At 38.7% G+C, this 20,879-nt stretch overlaps 1 protein-coding gene across 1 annotated transcript in view; it reads right to left on the bottom strand.

Annotated features, from left to right (window-relative positions):
* LOC117393778 (C-Jun-amino-terminal kinase-interacting protein 1-like) overlaps positions 1-20,879 on the bottom strand; it is a 58,741-nt gene that overhangs the window by 35,408 nt on the left and 2,454 nt on the right.

Below are 20,879 nucleotides of genomic sequence, written 5' to 3'. Positions count from 1 at the left end.
CACCCTTGTAGACTCTGCCTGCTACTACTGCCTTCATCACCAGTGTGGCTTCAGGTACAGGTTATACATCAGTTGGCTAATACCAAATCGAGGGCCCCGGATACAGTATTTTTAAACTAAATTTTACTGCCTAAAAAAATCTTGGTAACAAATAGACCTGTAACAATGTCCAAATCACACAGTACAGTTATATCTTCACACTGCACTGGTATAGAGTGAAGGTGGTCTCGTTTCCTGTTACTGCAACAAGATAATACATTTAAGCAAAGGAGCTTGTGATTCATTTGTGACTGTAATTCATTATGAAAGCCCCAGTATTATTGTAAGATACTGACGATATGATATCAGTTATTTCAGTTATTGTTACATCCTTGGCAACACATAAAGTGGAAAGGGCCATGTTCCAGTTTGTTAAGCACAAGTATCAATCAGTATTTCACACAGGCCTCAGAAAGTAGTGGCATTATTCAACCCCAAAGATGTGACTGTAGTCAGCTGAAATGATGTTAATGCATGAGATTAATATTGCAGTTTTGTGGAGCCAATCCCAAACAAAAGATAACATTCAACATTTGTAGAGTTTCAGCTCTCCCATAGAGTTATATAGGCCCCTGTACAACATCTGAAACTATGACATCACCAAATTCTACAATGTGAATGAACCCTATTGATAACTGCACCTTAAACAGTTCTTTGAGTTGATTAAAGACATGTCTTGCTGATGGATTAAAAAGGGAGCATGGCAAAAGCTCCCCAAATGATTATGTATCTCTCTGTATCTGACCAAAACTGCAGTCGTAATGCTACACCTGCACGGGAGTTCATGCAAAAACAACTATTTATGCAGATCTAAATTTATGAATCATGAGTTTAATCTACATATAAATACCAAAAAATACCAAATCTTCAGCTAACTCACTCACTCCTCCTTTCTGCTGTTGTCCCAGATAAATCCTTATCATCAAAATAAACTGATTCGTTGACTAAGACAAGACTCAGACCCCATCAACTGATTAAACGACTAAAGGCGTATAGCTCTAATGGATTCAAACATGGATTTAATTCAATCATTTACCATGTCAGCATGTCCTGATAAAACAAATGCAAAACACTCAACAGAACCAGACAGTGGCAGACATCTTGCCACAGTGTAGACCTATTTCTATACTCAAAGGTGTGATTTGGTAACATTTTAGTAGGTGGACAGCTGTGGAGTATTTTGAACCAGAAAAACGCCCTGGAGTAGTGTTCAGTAACCACTTCTGTGGACCACAAGGGGATTAATCTAAGACCAAGGTAAGAGGAGAACCAACATGTGATCCCTGAGTCCACAGCCATCTGAGAAAACAGGGCAGATGTGAGAGTGTCAACAGCAAACATGAGATCAGGCTGTAGGCTGAAGTCTATTACTAAAAGTTTGGTTATGTCTACTGACCACACCATAGACTGCATAAAGAAGTGGACTAAGTGAGTGTGACATTACACATAGTTCGGCTCTAGTCAAATGAAGGTCAGTTATAGGAACCAATTTGGAGCCGAGTTCTATATTTGGAATTTTGACCATGTGTATCATAGCAACGAAACAGTCAATCTAGAGCCAGACTGTTGAAGGTAACGACTCATCCTTCTCACACCATTGGTTTAGCAGGGGGCAGGTGCTGAGCTGTCTGTCAATAAACCTACTGCTAATGCTAGCGGGAGTGACCTCGAGGAAAGAAGGAGCCTGATTTATCTGTTATTAATGTTCATATCTTGATTTATGGACAAAATAGTGAAATAAAAACACCAGGATCATGTAGAGTGGGTTAAAATGAACATTCTAAGACCAAAATGATAAGCCTGACAGCAGCAGTTACAGAGAGAGAGAGGGGCCACAGTTTTTCAATGTAAAGTGAATTGGAGCCAGAGTTGAAGGAACCAAAAGTGTGCCCATGCTCACTTCCTATTTGGAACACAGGGGCTAGCAGGTTAGCTATGTCCACTTATATGTACAGTCAATGGACCACATGAATGACAGGGGAGGGAGGTAAGGCAAAGTTCACTAACTGAGCCTTTTTACAACTAAAGAAATAATGAGTATATACATGATGAACTGTATGTCTTGAGATTCTGTTCACAAGTATGAGCAGGAGGATTACCTAACCAATCAACTATTAGCATTAGCAGGTTACCCAGTTTTATATATATATATATATATATATATATATATATATATATATATATATATATATATATATATATATATATATATATATATATATATATATATATATATATATATATATATATATATAATGTTTTATTTTCTTTCTTCAACCTTTCGTGTTAATTAGAAAATAGTGATAGTGCCCCCACTGTCTGTGTACCCTGGTGAATGATTGTGTGTGTGAAAGGGTGAGTAGTTCCTTGATGTAAAGCACTTTGAGCCTTGAAGGCGGAAAAATGATATGTAAAACAATTACCATTTCCCAAAATACAAACAAGCTTTTCGGTGTTTGAGCCTCCTCCACTTTGCCTCACCAGCTGTAAACCTCAGAATACATCACTGGACCATACGTATTCATAAAATGTAGGCTCAGAAACTTGACACCACAAAGGTCAAACATGTGTGTTTTCATGTTTTCAGAGGTTCATTTGACCAGAACTGTGTTGGTTCATCTCTATGACCCATGTTGGCTTTTCTGTTGGTTAAATCAATGATCTTGTGAAGCCTTAAGGGGTAACTGCTGTTCTGATTTTGGGCTTTAAAAAATATACTGAACTGAATTCCGTTGTTCTTCTGGGGCACTTCAATGACCATGGGTAATAACAGTGACACTTGGAGGGGCGTGATCGGGAAGAACGGCCACCCTGATCTGAACCCGAGTGGTGTTCTGTTATTGGACTTCTGTGCTAGCCACAGTTTGTCCATAACAAACACCATGTTCGAGCACAAGGGTGTCCATCAGTGCACGTGGCACCAGGACACCCTAGCTCATGTGTCGTGTCATCTGACTTCCGGCCGCGTGTCTTGGACACTCAGGTGAAGAGAGGGGAAGAGCTGTCAACTGATCACCACCTGGTGATGAGTTGGATCCCCTGGTAGAAGAGGAAGCCAGACAGACCTGGAAGGCCCAAGCGTATTGTGAGAGTCTGCTGGGAACATCTGGCAGAGCCCTCTGCCAGGGGGGTCTTTAACTCATACCTCTGGGAAAGCTTCTCTCAGATCCCGGGGGGAGGCTGGGGACATGGATTCTGAGTGGACCATGTTCTTTGCCGGTGCAGCCGAAGCTCTGTGGTGCTTGTTGCAGCAGCAATCCCCAAACCCAGTGGTCGACACTGGAAGTAAGGGATGCTGTCAGGCTAAAGAAAGAGTCCTATCGAGCCTTGATGTCTTGTGGGACTCCTGAGGCAGCTGACAACTACCGTCAGGCCAAGCGTGCCATGGCTCGTGCTGTTGTGGTGGCAAAACCTCGGGGTTGGGAGGAGTTTGGAGAGGCCATGGAGGAGGACTATCGGATGGCCTCAAAGAAATTGTGAATGAAATGATGCTTTTAGTTTTATCATTAATGAATTGTGTGTTTATATTGTGTTACAGACTAACCAGGTGTGATTGAGAAACTACAAGTCTGTATAATCAAGTCGTAAAGTGATTGAACTGAGTGAAAAGTTGAATGGTCAACAGATGAGTAACCTAAGATAGCAGAAAGGCCGTTTGAATGTGGGGAGGGGTCTGGGATGTTGTTCTACTGGCAGATAAGGAAATTGTTGGAATGTCAAACTGTTAATAAAAAGGCTGGTTGAGAAGGAGGTGGTGGAATAGGCAGAGCAGACTTCATGGAAGCACGTCCGTGTGGTTTCTTCTGTGCTCCTTCCCTCTGATCCCCTCTGATCAGAGTAAATAAGTCTAAACCTGTTTTGAGTCTTTATTGGTAAAACAGCGTGTCGAGAACAGAGTTTTCTTGACAGAAATTCTGGCAAACCATCCGACGCCTCAGGAAGGGGAAGCAGTACTTCTCAACACTGTTTACAGTGCGGCAGCTAAGCGGAAGAAAATGGATGGATGGACTGAACTGAATTGAGAACTTCAAGAACCTGCTGTTAGGATCTAGTGTCTAGCACAGACTATGGCCCGGAGGCCACACACGGCCCTTTGGCCTTATTAATCCGGCCCACTGAACGTGACCAAATTATATCAAAATAGGTGACCTTCTTCAAATTTTTTCTGCTGTGTGAAATTTAATAAATTAATTATTAATTTCATGAATGCATTTGAAAAACAATTTGTATATATTCATGCTTTGCTACATGTTACAGGCCAAATCTCTAATGTGTGTGTATGTATATATATATATATATATATATATATATATATATATATATATATATATATATATATATATATATATATATATATATATATATATATATATATATATATATATATATATATATATATATATATATATATATATATATATATATATATATATATATATATATATATATCTCCTGGCCCCTCTGTGAAATTTTAGAACCCACTGTGGCCCATGTGTCAAAAAGTTTGCCCACCCCTGGTCTAGCACTTAGCCCTGAACTAGAAGATCTAAGGCCCTTAATAATGCAAAAATACTGTACATAAAGGTAACCTGTGTCTCCAACAGAACGACTCTCCATGTTATTGTCCAGGGCTGATCCATTTATCCTGTTACAGCTGAGACAAACACAGGGCTATAAATGTGATTATCCACAGAGGAACCACCTGCAGCACAGCCAGGCTAATATCTCACTATGCTAACATCATTTAGCCAGGCTAATATCTCACCATGCTAACATCATTTAGCCAGGCTAATATCTCACTATGCTTACATCATTTAGATAGGGTAATATCTCATCATGCTAACGTCATTTAGACAAGCTTACGTCACACCATGCTAACATCATTTTGACAGTCTAATATCTCATCATGCTGACGTCATTTAGACAGGCTAATATCTCAGCATTCTAACAACATTTAAGCCAAGGTAGCTGCACTCATCCACAGTTGTGCCACTGTACAGGCCTCAACATCTGTTTATCACATGATAAGGCCCTGAGGAACGAGGGGAGAGACCAAGTGCAAATACCAAAACTTATGTAGTGGTGATGCCCCCAGAACGTGGACAGCCTCATTAAGATTTCAGACAGGTTTCCCCAGCAACACTGAAGTACAGGTCAAATGCAGAAGGCAAATATAGTGTACCCCAACCTTAACCTCTAACCTTAGGCAGTTATGGTAAGAACAAAAGAAGATAGGAAGCTTTTTAAACATTAGGATGGGTTAAATTGCTCTAATGATGTCTTCAGGCAGATTTTCAGTTTTCCCCATCAGCATCAGGGGCCTGAGAGCAATGTAGAGCCAGTCCATCAACACTGTTTCTATTGTCTCAGACTGTAAAGGGAATAGGAGTTTTCAGAGGTTTTCTGTGAGGTGAAGTCTATTTCTCTCTACATTGCACATATAAAAAGTAGGCTTATCACATGTGCAAAGGCAGTAGCAAACAGAATGGACAATATATTGGTGCTTGGTGATTGTCTGCATGAAAAGATAAGATAATGCCATATTGTGGAACATTCCAGACAACACAATAACATCTCCACTGAGACAATCAGGTGTTGGCCCCTCCACTAGAAAAGTTGCATAGTGCTGCTTTAAAGTGGGACTTAACACCCAAAACAACCACATTTTAAACAGAGCTGCTAAACTGGGCAGTGACTTTGGACTAAAGAAAAGAGTGAGGGGAGAGGAGGACCATAGACTGTATATATAAATGGACATAGCTAATGTGCAAGCAGCCTCTAGGAAGTGATCATGGGCATGCCTCTGGTTCCATCGACTCGGGCCCCAATTCTCTTTTTTATTGAAAAATTGTCGCCCCTCTCTCCATAACTGCTGCAGTGAGCCTCTTCATTTTGGTCTTAAAATGTTCATTAGTCTGCTCTACATGACCCAGATAAATCAGGTGCTTTCTTTCCCCGAGGTTGCTCCTGCTAGCGTTAGCAATGTGTTTGATTGACAGTGTTACATTCAACAGTCTCACTTCAGATTGGCTCTTTGGTTACTATGATACTCGTCATTGGATTTCCAAATATGGAACTCTGCTCCAAATTTACCCCTATAACTGCTAGCCTCGATGAGCTTCATTTGACTGGAGCCGAACGCTATGGTGGGTGTGACGTCACACTCACTTAATCCACTTATTTATACAATCTATGGTCTGGTCATATGAGGATTGGTCTAATAGATATCTACAGTTCAGATTGCACCCCTGCAGCCAGGTGTTTGTGATCAGAAACATGTGGCTGTAAACAGGGCAGTCCTGTGTGATGTCACCAACTACTGGAAATTGTATAGCTCACTGACTGCACTGCAAACTTAGATTTAGACGTTTCTGACCAGAAATCTGCAAATTTCCCTAGGTTGGTCTATGCCACAAAAGGACTAGGAACAGCATATAATGCTATATTAAAACAAAAGAAACACACGAATAAGACTGAACACAAGAATGAAGGTTTTAAATGAACTGAATCAGACCCATAGACAGGACACAAGAAGCCAATGACTCTTTACTCCAGTTCAAACACTACTCTCCCTATCCCAGACCTTCACAGGGTCATATTTCCCCAAACGCTTTAGAGAGGTCGCTGTGCCTTTTTTAGAGTAACATGTAACTTTATCTGTCCACTATAATGCAATCCAAGAGCCCCAGAGACAGCACAATCAATACAACTCTGAACGCTGTCCCAATATTAGCAAGCTCCTTCACAACGTCTATAATTATAGACACAAAATGGAATCTGTAATGGTGTTACGACAAAGAATATGGCAAAACATGAAATAAATAACTTCAATTCTCTTCCATGTGTCAAATCCTGACAAGAAAAAAAGTAAAAAAAGTAACAAAAATGATCTATGTTTTTGTTTATGCCTTCCACAAATTCACATAAAACTTAGAATTAAAACTTGTGAAGGGCAGAGGACAGAAGGGGACAGAGATGTGGATGAGGCCCTGAGGAAATGTCCCGAGATAAGCACCCGGTTTGGGACAGGACAGGGTGACCTCTGCCGCACTGCATTATGAGAGCAGAGAGGGGACCATGGAGACGAGGCAATTTACAACGTCACACTTAATGAGCCGTGGTCAGCGCACGACAGCCATGGTCACTCAGCATCCTTCAAGCGGAGGTAAGAGAAAACAAATACTGAACGGACTTAAAGGTGCACTACGGAACTTTTCTGGTAGAGAGTCCGCCACCTGCTTATCTCACTGAGAGGTTATTGCTCTGATTTAAATGTTCCACAGTATAGCATTAAGCTAATCTTGTGGTGATTAATGTGTTTTTATTGCTCAAAAATGCCTTGAAAAACAGGTATTCATACAGTAAGCGGGCTCGCCTCTCTACAGATCCGACCTCTAAGTTAACTTGGAACTGGTATGGAACTGCTATAGTTATGACTACACTATTTGAATGTAGTAGGTTACATCTATGATCTAATCAACTTGGGAGTTAGCAGCCATTTTTCTGGCTAAAGCTCTAGTTAGAGTTAGAGTTAAAAAAAAAAATTCAAACACTCAATTCAAAATTTCAAACACTCAATTTCATAAGTCCAGCACAGTGGCCCTGAGCTGTGACAAAGGGTTAAAGGGAAGGTCAGAATCTATTCAGTCATTTTGGACACCAGTCAATAAACCCATTTGAATTAATAAGTTGTTTTTAGATCAATGATGTACAGCCATGAATGAACACAATTTAAAATAATGATATAGAACTGTTAGTAATCCCAGTAAGGATCATATGTGATAAAACAAACCTGGATTTTTAACCTGCTGTTAAAACTATAATGTCTTCACTGTTAGCGATCACAAAGACTACAGTTTTTGAAGTAAGAAGATTTCCTCCATAAAAAAAAACAAATAAACAACAAATGGCTATATAAGATTTGAGTCATAAAAAGTTGAATTGATAATTTCTATGACTCATTACAGATGCAAACTAAGAACTAAAGTGTGTCATTCCGATGTTTATTTATTGCAGGTCACGAACGTCAGGTCATATATATATATATATATGTACATATATATATGGTTTAAATCTGCTCTTGGGTTTAGTTTCAGGGGCATAAATGAGTTTCAATATTATTGTTTATTGTCTATATCAGGAGTCACCAACCTTTTTTAACCTGAGAGCTACTTTATGGGCACTGAGTCATAGGAAGGGCTACCAGTTTGAGACGCTCTTCAGAAATAACAAATTTTCTCAGTTTGCCTTTAGTTATACATTATTAATAATGATAAATGATAATCATCTATGTGAACACACTGATCACGTTGCAAGACACTGATCACATTAATGATTTCTCAAAATAATTATCAACAATGAGCAAGGAGGGAAACAGATATCAGTATTCAGCACTTTAACTTTACTAATCTTAGTAATTGTTAAATTTCCAGATGACACTTACATTATATTTCATAGGAAAAGTGCCCCATTTTCACTATCCATTGACAAACCTTTTTAACAAAACATAAATAATATACATTGCACCATGTTTCATAAAGTTATCAATTATGTAATGTTAAAGAAAAATAAGCTTACATATTTTTAAATAAATCTCGGTTGCGTTTTGTGACTTTGTGGCAGACCTAACAAAAGGGTAGTAGACTAAAGACAGGTCCTGCCAATCGATCTGTCGATTAAAAATGGGGCGTGGCAAAAGTTCTAAAAACTATTACCGTATGTATCTCTAAGTATGTGACCCAAACTGCACTCACAAGGCTACACCTGCAGAGGGAGTTCATACAAAAACTACAAGGAAACAATGTATTTATACAAAGAGAGATTAAACGTGTTACTCGTGAGTTTAATCTGCATTTTTACAAATAAATACAAAAGAAATGTGTATATTTCCAAATGGTTCAGCCTGTCTTCACTGGTGCTATATTTTCTTATGAGTTGGGGTTAGTTGCATTCTGACCTGGATTGGGTTCATTTCTTGAGATGTATTTCCGCATTTTCCATGGCTCAGACTAATCCTCAGATTGGAGCAGGTTTAAATAAGATTTGGTGACCTTTGACTTCACCATAGATGCACATCTGCCACATCTGGAGATGCACACAGCTCAGTGGGTTTAAGAGTCTGACTGGGTATTTTTATAGCTATATTATGCAAGACTTAAAAAAAATCATCTTTCAACCAATTGTAATGGGAGAGGTAAGATTAAACACGATCAGATAGTGATAGTACTGGTTACAACGATGGGAAAAGTCTGCACTCATTTTATCGCAGGGGGTTACGTTCTAAAAATAACCCACAATAGGCAAAATCGAAGTAGTCAGCTTTATGTTTTACAATTATTATATATGTTTTAAGGCTGTAAAGGGTTCTTACATTTCTCTCTTGTTTAATTAATTAATTGACTCACGTGTATTTCACAGTTCCTCTGATCGTGCCTCTTCGTCCTGGCACCGCTCCGCTGTAGTGTCGATGGAACATTTATATAAATTTGTCTGAATGCATTCTGTACTGTACAGGAGACACGGCACGGAGGAGATTGATTGACAATGGTCTACAGTCACTTAGCCAATCAGGACGCAGAACACAATGCACGTTCATACACTGTAAAAAGCATGCAAAACTGCACACAAAAAAATTGCGAAACAGCAAGACCACAAAAGGTGAACCACGATATAGCGAGGGACCACTGTATTTACTATCATGTCTACAAGGGTTGTCAAAAATATCAAAAATCAGATACTAATACTTGTATCCAAACAAGTATAAGATCACACAGACTAGTATATGCCCATGGACCACTATGGAATCTACCTGGACCACTGAGGGATTACACAGATATAAGGCCACATGGGAATATTAAATAAAATACTGCCATTTAATGTTGAAAATCACATTCTATTATCTAATCTATTGTCTAAGTTCAAGCTTATTATCCCCTGTGAGAGCGGAAGATATGATTGTATGATAATATGATTGTTGTTTTCTTCAAGGAATGCTATGTTAAAATATCAAGGTCTGTAATGACATGCTGAAATGCACGTGATTATTTCCCTGACCATTCCCTTCTACATTCTGTTCAAATCCACAAGGGTCTGGAATCAAACCACAGAGCGTGAATAAACTATCCTAACTCGGAAACATCCAACCACAGACACTCATTTGTATCACATGTCTCTCAAAAAGACCTCTCCTCTCCAAAATCCTCATGTCATTCAGAATAAAATCTATAACTTCTTTGACCTGAGTCCTCTGAATTATTTTTAACCCTTACATTTAAGGTGCCATGTTTTTTTTGACACGAATGGATCATCTCTCTGAAATAGTGGAGACAGGATACAGTTCCAGATATGTCTTTGTAAAGTTCTGTCAGAGCGTGTGGTTCTGGCTAGACAGGTAATGTGATTATTACTATTGCATCTTATATAATGTTTAAAATGTGCACTTAATTAATCTGAACTGCAAATTGTAAATCTGAAAACAATTAGATTTTTTTTTTTTTTTAGAACTGTGGGCTGAGCAACACAGAATGTAGTCTAGAACCTAACCTTTATTTTTTGCATTATAAAAATCCACAGTTTTTTTGTTTTTTTTGTTTTTTTTACTGCAAAACTAAGAGTCTTGGCTGGTTTCTGCAGCAGAAAATGCCAGAATCTTGTACATGATTAAATATGCATCACTCCCTAATGTCAATATGATCTTTCCATCTAAATGTGCAGCTTCACACACAGTACTTGAGGCAAAATAAAGATAAAAAATGTTGACTCGCATTTGATTTTTGAACTAATGAAAGGCTCTGTACCTGAGTTTTACTGTCTAAGAAACATGGAAAACTAGTTCATTTCAAACTGTTTGCAGTGGTCCAAAGTTATTCCTCACTTACCTTATGCATTTAGAGTATCCTAATTACTCACTGTGATGAGTTTTCACAACTTTCAGAGGCCAGGACATTAATGCTGACAACAACAAGCATGCTAACTGTGCACTTCATGATTATCACACAATAAAATGCTTTCTAATTAGACGTAGACAATACATAGCAAACTTATTTCGACCTCATGAGCTGCTTAGACATTATATACGTACTGGGTCAAGGCAGGTGACTCCAGTGTGTCCCTGTCCACATATTTTAAATCACACTTTTGTCCTCTCGGCGTGCTCCTGGTTCCTCCTGTCTCTAATTGTGATGTAGGCGTTAGTGATAGCATTAGCTCCTGTGGTGAGATTAAAGGCTCATGCAGCTCTGAGTCCAAAGTGTGACTCCCTGCCAGCACTAAACACCAACAGTGACAGCCAAGTGGCACCAATCACACTATATGCCAGGAATGTTCCACTGCAGCCTGTATATATAAATGGCTAACCTGCTGCTAACCACCGTGTTCTAAATCAGAAGTGAGAATAGGCACACTTCTGGCTCCATTGACTAGGCTCCAATACACTTTACATTGAAAAACTGTGGTCCCTGCAGTCAGGTTCATCATTTTGGGCTTAAAATGTTCTACATGATCCTAGGGTTTTTATTTCACTCTTGTGTCTTTAAATCAAGATATGAACATTAATAACAGACAAATCAGGTGCCTTCTTTCCCTGAAGTTGCTCCCACTAGCGTTAGCAACAGGTTTGACAGACCACGTTGCTAAGCGTCCGCTCCCTGCTAAACCAGCAGTGCGAAGGGGTGTTACTTTCAACAGTCTTGTTCTGGATTGTCTCTTTAATATGGAACTCAGGTCCAAATTGGCCCCTATAATTGCTGGCCTCAATGAGCTTCATTTGACTGGAGCCCAACGCTATGGGTAACGTCACACTCACTTAGTATACTTCTTTATACAGTCTGTGGTGAAAACAATACATTCCTGTGGGCTTAATACTGATATAAAGAAATCTCCATGGAGACAAGCATCAGGCCAAGTCTGTGGAGAGACGACCCATTCCCAGAAGAATGCACATATTTTTGACATGTAACTGGATGCCATACTGTGGAACATTCCAGGCAATACAACAGCATCTCCATGGAGACCCTCCACCTGAAAAGCTACATTGTGACTCTTGTGTATATCATCCAGAACAAGCCTGAACCTAAGTAAACCTAAACCTAAACAATACTATTGTGATCCAGAGCACACACTTTGGCTGTGTTTGAGCCCAGCAGGTTGCAACAGACAGAGTGGTGACCAAACTGATATCCCTCTCTGTAAAAAACACAGACAGACATATCAGTCTGGATGTGCCAAGCTTTGAAGCTCTTTGCTTTTCTGCTGTGACTTTGATTATATATTTAAACATGCTCACTTTGTGTCTTTAGCATTTCAAACTGTCAAGATACCAGTCTTCCCCCCAACAGACTTCAACAGTGTGAAAGTTCAAACTGTCCAGCACAAACACGACAGGAGCTCCACCTAAATGGAAGGACACATTCGAATCATGCACATGTATGATCCGTGCATACTTTACATATTCTTATTATTAATAGAAGCTAACCACTCTGCCACCAACAACCAAATAAGTGGATTTTTTTTCCTACGATAAAGCAATTTGCAATCACTTCCTCAAAAGATTGCAGCTTAAGAGCCATCAGTTCCAGTTAGATTACTGTAAAATCAATGGCAGTATTTTTAGCTTATGTCAAGTCACAGTAACAACACCAAGAGGACTACAGCAGAAACACATCAGACACACATCATCAACTGCTCTATAGCACCAGGGAATTAAACCTTCAACCCACTAAAAGAGCAACAGGAATGCTAACCACTCTGCCACCCTCATCATTTATAACAGGCTTTAATGCATTAAAGGTAAAGCACACTGACCTCACTGTCAGCTAGTTCTATGAATAATCTTAGTCTTAAAACACATAAGTTTGCACTCATGGTTGGATCATGGGAGTGTAACAAATATGTAGACCTAGTTGCCAAAAGGTTTTTTTTTTTTATATTAATCGGTTTGTCATTATAGCCAGGGAATTGGACCTTCAACTGAGCAGAGAGGTAAAGCACTGCAAAAAATCTTATATAGTTTAAATATAGAATTTTAAACACATGTAACACGATCATCTAAGGTAACATAAGAAGTTTTTTTTGTTTTGTTTTGTTTTTTTTTTGTTTTGTTTTGTTTTTTTTTCATTAACAAATGCTAAAAAGTATTCAAAAGATACATGGCACTGTAAAGCAGAACAAAAAGCAGCACATTTTGGACATACATTTTTTTCTGGATTGCCAAAAATAACTTTAATTCCATTTCTGAGTGTTTTAATTCAAAATCTTTACTCATCCCAGCAAAAAAAACAAAATGAAAAAAAAAAAAAAAACAGAAACCACTTTTAAACCAAGAATACAAGACCCACAATAATGGTAAATGGTCACATTTTTAAATAGTGCTTTTCCACCTTCAAGGCACTGAAAGCACTTTACATCAAGGAACCACTCACCCGTTCACATGCACATTCATACACCAGTGTACACAGACATTGGGGGCGAGGCGGGTAAAGTGTCTTGGCTAAGGACACAACAACAGCATTCATCATCTGTGGTAACTGGAATAGCACCACCAACCTCTGGGTTAGTGGACCATTCAACCAATGATGTTTATGTCGAGAGCGGGATTTGAACCAGCAACCTTTGGATCAGTGGGCAAACTGCCACGCATGCATGGAGCTGAATTAAAAAAATTTTTACCTTTATGAAAATATCACAAATCTTTGAACATGTGAACACTGGAAGTCTGTAATGTATGAACCTGGTGTATACTTGTGTACACTACAGCAGCTCTGTCAGCTGTTTATTTGAATGGGATTTTCCAATAGGATTTTAAAGTGCTTTTGCTGCACGCTCCTCGGGGCCAAAAGACATCGACATCCTCCCTGCTTCTCCCTCAAGGACGCGCACTGTCCCGTGTTTTGACAAGTAGCGGCAAGAGAGTGGGTTAGCATCTTCAAACCCACACAGAGAGGCAAGGTCAAGCTAAAACACAAGCAGAGATGTGCAAGCTAACACATGCTACATGCTAATATCAACATACCATTTCTCCCACTGGTCCTCCACCCAGCCCTCGCCTGCTTCCCGGCCAGAATCCATGCCGCAAGTGTGGAAGAGGGCATCCGAACATCCGAACGAGAGAAGAGGAAAGAGGAGAGGGAAGAGGAGATGGAGAGAGGGGAGGGGAGGAGGGAAGGGGCCAGGGGAGGAGCCAAAATGGAGGAGCGGCTCAGAGAGAGGGAGGAAGGAGGAGGGAGAGAGGTGAACATGAGCAGAGCAGAGAGTGGAGGATGGATTTTACAGTAGATATTATAGTGTAGTGTTGTCTATATTTTGTCTGTTTCCTGTAGTACACAAAGACCTGATGTAACAGTTTAGGCTGAACAGCTTCGGACAAAAAATTCTAACTGATATTTCATTGGTTAGAATTGCAATTTCTGTTTTAATAATAGTATTCTGTTCCAAGTTCACATCTTAAGTTCACCTGTCCAGAAGAAAAAAGACTGAAACATGACCTGGCAAAATAATACAAGAATCACATTTCAGAACATGTTTGTACAGATCTATACTACAGGGTTAACAGTTTTTGTACAGAATAAGACCCCACAGAGAGACAGGGAGGGCATCTGACACACACAGGGACATTTCAGAACAGAATAAGACCAGAGATTTTGTTTGTGGAGGAAATCATGGTACTTCAAAAATTGCGGTAATACACGGTGATACATGGTAATAGGGTTGTCAAAAATATTGAAAATCAGATACTAATCACTATTAAAACTAGTATTGAAACTAGATAGTCATTTGAGCACGTATCGATTCTAAAAAAGTCTCATTGACAGGACAGAAATGAACCTTTCCTGAATAGCTGTAGAATGATCTTGAGCTGTATCAGAACAAGTATAAGACACATAGACTAGTGCACGCCCCTGGACCACTATGGAACCTACCTGGACCACTGAGGGATTACACATATATAAGGCCACATGAGAATATAAAAGAAAGTACTACCATTTAATGCTGAAAATCATATTCATATTATACCGTGGTGTATACCGTGGTGTATAAAGAAACAGTGTTTTTATTATCTTTGTATCAGAATTTGTATTGAGTGTTGTGATGCATTGATACTGGTACTGGTATTGAATATTGTTGGATCGGGTATTGGTTTCATGACATCGGTTCATCTGATATTCTGGTTGAGCCTTTTAGTGGATGTAATAAGACTAAATATTGGCAAATGTTGGCCTATCAGTTACCTGCTGGATAAATGACACAATTTAATTAATGTTGTAGTAAGTTAAGTGTATTTGGATGGAAATAAAATGTTTTTTTCAGTCCTTATGCTAGTATCAGTTAATATTGAATATCGACAGACAAAAAAAACAAAGTATTGATATTAGTATTGGAACTGAAAAATCTGGATCGGTGCATCCCTAGTTGAGTCTGTTCTTTAGTATTGAAATTGAGTTTGAAATGATAATAATACTAGTAGAGTGTATAATGTGACCTGCTGTGGTCTGATGCTCAGAGCACAAGCAAAACGCTCAGAATGCTGAGGCGCAGATTTTGCTGGAGCCAATGGAAAACCCTGTAAACGTTGTTGTATTATTCATAGGGCATCGATCTGTGTCTCTGCATTTATTTACAACAGGACTCCACTTACACTATGTGAATTTGAGGGATACGTGGCGTCACCTGCTTGTTTCCATGGAGATGGATAAGTTTAATGCCACACTGTGGATCATTCCAGGCAAAGCAATACCATCTCCGTGGTGACAAGCAAATGGTGTACCTTCCATCAAAAAGGTTACATAGTGCACCTAAATGACAAATAAAAACTGCAATAAGTAACGAGAAGAATGAAACACGAAGAGTTTTTTTTTAGCTTTCAACCATGTTATAACGCTGATACCTCATCAAAAACATGTCTGAGGGGTTTTACATGTCATCCATATATGTTTCAGTAATCTAGTGATCTGGGTCCTATTCCAACCCTCTTTACAGTTACCTCTAAGACCCTATACAAGGCTCTGCCCACAAGCCTACATCACCCATGGTCCAACACGACAATTCTCCATAAATATACAAAAACATGATACAAAACTAGACACAAACCTGAAGGGGGACTGACTTAGTGCAAAGACTAAAGGGAGGCGAGACTCAGAGGATCAAAAACGAAAGTGAAACTTATAAAACATGTTAATACATTGTTTTGGGCAAATATCGCATTTTCAAAACAATAAAAGGTAATAAGGTGATCTAAATGTTATGTGTTACAGTTAATACCTCATAAAAGTAAAAAAAAAATACCCCTTCTTTAATACCACATAGAAGTAAAATACCCCCTCTTTAAAACCCCAAGTAATACCCCCAAGTAGGGTGTAATATTGATTGATAGGTTAACAGAGCTGATGACAGTGAATTGATCAAAAATGCTAAAACGTTTTGATATATTGTAGTAGTACAAACTTGTGTACTTGTGTATTTATGTGCTGTGTAAGTGCTTATGGCTGATCTGACAGGTCTTTGGAGCAACTGATATTGGTGACTTGGGATTCAATACTGTTATTAAAGAGTTTGGAAATGCCAGAAGCCAGTATGATTATTGCTGTTAAATGGCCTGATCGATATATGGGCTGGTCCTGTAAATGACTCTATGATCATTATTTCACTCTCTGCAGAGTCATTTCAGAGTGAATGAGGCTATGTGTACTACTACTGCCACTCCTGCTACTGCTACTACTGCTACTGGACCCACAGAGGAGCCACTAATACCGCTACTCTTACTGTTAATGCTACTACTACTGCTATTGCTGCTACTGCTACTACTACTGTTACTGCTACTGCTACTACTGCTGCTACTGTTACTGCTACTGCTACTACTGTTACTGCCACTAATACTTCCACTCCTACTACTACTGCTAATACTACTGCTACTGCTACTACTGCTTCCACTTCTACTGCTACTACTGTTACTACTACTGTTACTGCTACTGCTACTACTGCTGCTGCTACTGCTTCTACTACAACAACTACTACTACTACTAGATCTACTAATACCACTGTTACTACTACTACTGCTGCTGCTACTACTGCTACTGCCACTAATACTGCTACTCCTACTGCTACTGCTACTGCTACTACTACAACAACAACTATTACTACTACTACTACTACTAGATCTACTAATACCAGTGTTACTACTACTATGACAACTACTACTACTATTCCTACTACTACTACTACTGAATGTGTGCAAAATAAATAGAGCTGTGCATGGGGAGGTGCTTTGTAGTTACACTTAGGCCTGTCACAATAAAGACCACATCATTCAATATTTAAAGCTGGGATACTGTAATATATTTTGGGGCTCAATATTTATCGTGTGTACAATTTTATTTGTAGAATTGTGGAGATTTTATGTATTTTTGCCATACAGTATTACAATAAGATTTCAGCATTAGAGGGCTCAAAAAGTAACTTCTGTGGCCAGTTATTGCTTCATTCAGTTCTTTATTTATTTTATTTAAAAATGTTTCACTGGGATTTTCCCACATAATTTTTTCATGTCAGTGACCTAAAGTAGTTTCAATACTATTGTTTATCGCAGAACATCTCTGTAGCGATATCTCAAAAATGTGTTATGGTGACAGGCCTACTTCCAGTGCGACCCCTTCATCATCAGTATGCCTCCTCTTCCTCCACAAACCCTCAAAGACAAACATCAAAGTCCACAACAGCTGCAAATCCGATCACACTGCAGAACCTACGGCACCATCCTTGTACACACACAGATCCAAAATGGCGGTTTTAGAGCATGTAAGCAGTGGAAGTATTAGGAAGTGGACCAGCAGGGATTTGGCAAGCAGGGGCGGAAGATATATATCGAAAAACAAATAATATCAGAATAGTTGTTTTGGAGATATGCAAAATTTGAACATTTAGTATACAGTATTGTCTATAATTACAGCTGTCAAACAACTCATAAAGACACAAAATCTCGAGCCTGGTGTAATCTCCCAAACAAGACTGTACCTTGTAATTGTATACATTGTTGCTACTACTACTACTACCACTACTACTACTGCTACTGTTATTATTACTGCTACTACTACTGCGATTGCTGCTGCTACTGTTACTGCTGCTGCTGTTGTTGCTACTACTGCTACTACTTCTGCTGCTGCTACTGCTACTGCTACTACTACTGCTACTACTGCTAATGCTACAAAAAATATTGCAATATAAATTCTTGTGAACATCACACATCCCGACTGGCCAGTCTATTGTGTCCCTCTCATCTCCATGGAGACGATGGACAAAACAAACAGCACTGTCGCCCTCTGATGCAATGCTCCACTAATGCCCTACAGGAGTTTAAAGACAGTTAAAGGCAGTATATATGGCTTAAATTCAGTTTTATACAACAGTGATTGTACTGTGTTTGTACTCTACCTGACACATAATAATAAAATAAAAATAATAAAATAAAAATAACTCATGGAAAAGCGTTATACCTGAACATGAACATTTTGAACAGTTTGCAGTGGTCCAAAGTTATCCCTCACTTACCTTATGCATTCAGAGCATCCTAATTATGTTTGGATGTTTGGAAAAACAACTAGCATGCTAACAGGGTGCTTCCTGTGATAAAACACTTTTTAATTTGATGCGGAAAGTATAGTGATCTCATTTTTGTTCTTACAATCTGTACAAGGGCAGATATATTGAGATAAATTTAGCTCAGATACATGAAAAATAATAATTCACACTAACAATCTACAGAGAAAAGTACTTTTAATCATGTTCAAACAGTTGGCCTCACTGTTATAGGTTGAATATTTCCTCCTGTCTTGTCCTGCATTTGAAGCTTGAGTGCTTTGAGAATTTCTGTTTCTACCTACCCCCTAGCCCCACCTACAGCCTTGTGCTTGTGCAAACACATGTTCAGTGTTTTCAAGTGTGAAGCTATAGTCTTCAAAAATATATATATTATATATATTATTATTGCTTTTTACAATGAACAAAATGTATATTATAGCTGTACTTATGTGGTAGTCTGTTACCAGGTACCAGAGATAAAGCAGAACACCTTAAAGGTCCAGGAGCTTTTTAGCCAAAAAAACCCAGACTATAATAGACTACTCTGAGATGACTTGCATGTCCATAAACCTGACTCTTATGCCCTTCTACTTGTTCCCATGGAAATGTTGGCTATAATCTTCCCCAGTATGGCATAAAACATAGCTATCTGCACAGAATATTCCAAAATATGGCTTTAACTTTCAATTTCCATGGAATCTGCGGACGTTCCACCTCCAGAGAGTTCCATACTGTTCTTTTAATAGCTCCACACATGCACAGAGTGAATGGGGTGAATGGGGCAGTGAGAGCAGATGACACATCAGCTTAAAGTGTCAGAGTAAACCTGGATTACAAAGGCTCTTTTACTCCAGACTTCTCATGATCGCTCTTATGTGACACAGGGCTGTCTGCATAATGAGAATACTGCATTAAAGACAGTAATGAGGACAAAATATTTACTACTATAAACAAAATGATATGTTACTGGGTTTGATTCGTGTGTAGACAATTATAACTGGAGGAAGTATTTTTTACTAAGGCTGAATGATTTGGGAACATAACTGGATTATTTAAAGAAGGAAAAATCACACATGTCTCACCACAAGAGCTGTGGTTTTCTCACTAATAGTACAATTTGAAGCTTAAATTACATGATCTAAGCTGGAAGTAGGGTTGTCAAAAGTATAGAAAATCAGATTGTATCAAAACTAGATATCAGATATCAGGAGCAGGTATCAATACTAAAATAGTCACATTTACAGGAAAGAAATAAACCTTTCATGAATAGCTTTAGAATGATCTTGAGCTGTATCAGAACAAGCATAAGATCACAGACATTGACACACGAGTGTGTACAGATATTGTAGATTTAGAAGAGTTTTTGTGGTTTGAATCTGCTCTTGGGTTTTTGTGTCAGTGGTATAAATGAGTTTCAGATATTATTGTTTATCGTATATATTTACAGCAATATATGGAACTTCAAAATGTGTTATCATGACAGGCCTACTTACAGCCCTCGTTAGCAGATTACATACTGCCCCATACAGAGCTGATACATTCTCTGCCAACAATATATTTCATCATTTGCTATTCTTCTGTTGACTTGTTTAGTGTGTATAAACACCAAAGGATTTGAGCTCATTTAAGCAGAACATAGCTTTAATATGAGGGCTTGTGTGTTTATGAAGCTGTGGTTACATGCCTGCACACACATTAGTGCCAGCCTGAGTCCCAGCAGGGCCACAGTCTCTGAAGGTTTCACCAAATGTGCTCTTTATCTCAGGCCACTGATTCTGCTGTTTAACATCGAACACAACACAGCAGTATACACTCTGACGCACGAGCACGCCTCAAAACATATATACATACATACAGGCACTAATTACCAGGGATGGAGAAATATTTTGAATATGTATTTATTTAGTTACGCACTACTGAATACCTGCAGTAAAATCTTTTCTGTTACGTATTCAGATACATGATCTAATCAGAGTACTGTGTTCTGAATACTTTTATAGCAAGTTGCATTTAAATTATAGTGTATAGGGTTAACAACAGCTTTATGTTTGTTTCACTGTTTGTTCTGTGTATTTTTATCACAAAAGAAGGAAAAATCACACTTGCCTCACCACAAAAGCTGTGGATCTATGTTCTCGCTAATACTGTGCAATTTGAAGTCTAAATTACATAATCTGAGCTGGCAGTAGGGTTGTCAAAAGTATCGAAAATCAGATACATAGATATCAGGTATCAGGACAGGTACCGATACTAAAAATGTCACATTCACAGTA

Source organism: Periophthalmus magnuspinnatus, chromosome 3 (genome assembly GCF_009829125.3).
Source record: "Periophthalmus magnuspinnatus isolate fPerMag1 chromosome 3, fPerMag1.2.pri, whole genome shotgun sequence".
NCBI classification, from domain to species: domain Eukaryota; kingdom Metazoa; phylum Chordata; class Actinopteri; order Gobiiformes; family Gobiidae; genus Periophthalmus; species Periophthalmus magnuspinnatus.
The sequence above is the reverse complement of the archived record's forward strand: the minus strand, read 5'-3'. Positions and strand labels throughout refer to the sequence as shown.